The 679-nt window shown below is 56.7% G+C and overlaps 1 non-coding gene across 1 annotated transcript; it reads right to left on the bottom strand.

The window, feature by feature from the left end:
* Window positions 1-352: 352 nt before the first annotated feature.
* On the bottom strand, window positions 353-425 carry TRNAV-CAC. The gene has a single exon. It is a non-coding gene; the product is annotated as a tRNA-Val (tRNA).
* Between the last annotated feature and the right edge of the window lie 254 nt (window positions 426-679).

The following is a 679-nucleotide window of genomic DNA, read 5'->3' on the forward strand; positions in this document are numbered from 1 at the left end:
CCGGGTTCGATTCCCGGCCAACGCAAATCCCATTTTTCCTCATTTTAAATTTTTTTCCCGCTCCCCAGGGATTCCGATGCCAGTTCTGAGCGCGTCTGCACGCGAACCGCCCCGCGAGGCTGCGTGTTGCCCGTCTGACCCCAGTGGTCGCCAGGCAGGCGCGGCGGGACGCGGGCGCTGCCCCACGGGGCGGCACGTGGTACCGTTACTTCTCTCCCAGGCGGGGCTCCGAGTGAAATTTAGCCCTCCCGAGAAATAAGTAAAACCCAAACAAGCAAAAAAATACACACACCCCCGAGGAAAAAAAACCCCACAAAACCAAAACATGACAGCATAAGGAATTAAAAGCAAGTGTTTCCGCCCGGGATCGAACCGGGGACCTTTCGCGTGTGAGGCGAACGTGATAACCGCTACACTACGGAAACCTACGCTGAAGAGTGTTTTTCGGCGGTGCCTGATGTTCGCGCGCTCCTGCGCAGTGACTGAGGTGGCCCGTACCGAAGAGTGTTTTTCGGCGGTGCCTGATGTTCGCGCGCTCCTGCGCAGTGACTGAGGTGGCACGTCCCTCCCCTCACGACAGCCTCCAACAAAACTACTCTAAATGCTGAGAAATGCCGTGCGGGATTCCCCGTAATTAGCGTTAATGAGTAATTACTGCTTCCAGAGGCCCACTCACCTC

The sequence above is a fragment of the Eurypyga helias genome, unplaced genomic scaffold (assembly GCF_000690775.1).
Source record: "Eurypyga helias isolate BGI_N326 unplaced genomic scaffold, ASM69077v1 scaffold18571, whole genome shotgun sequence".
Taxonomy (NCBI): Eukaryota; Metazoa; Chordata; class Aves; order Eurypygiformes; family Eurypygidae; genus Eurypyga; species Eurypyga helias.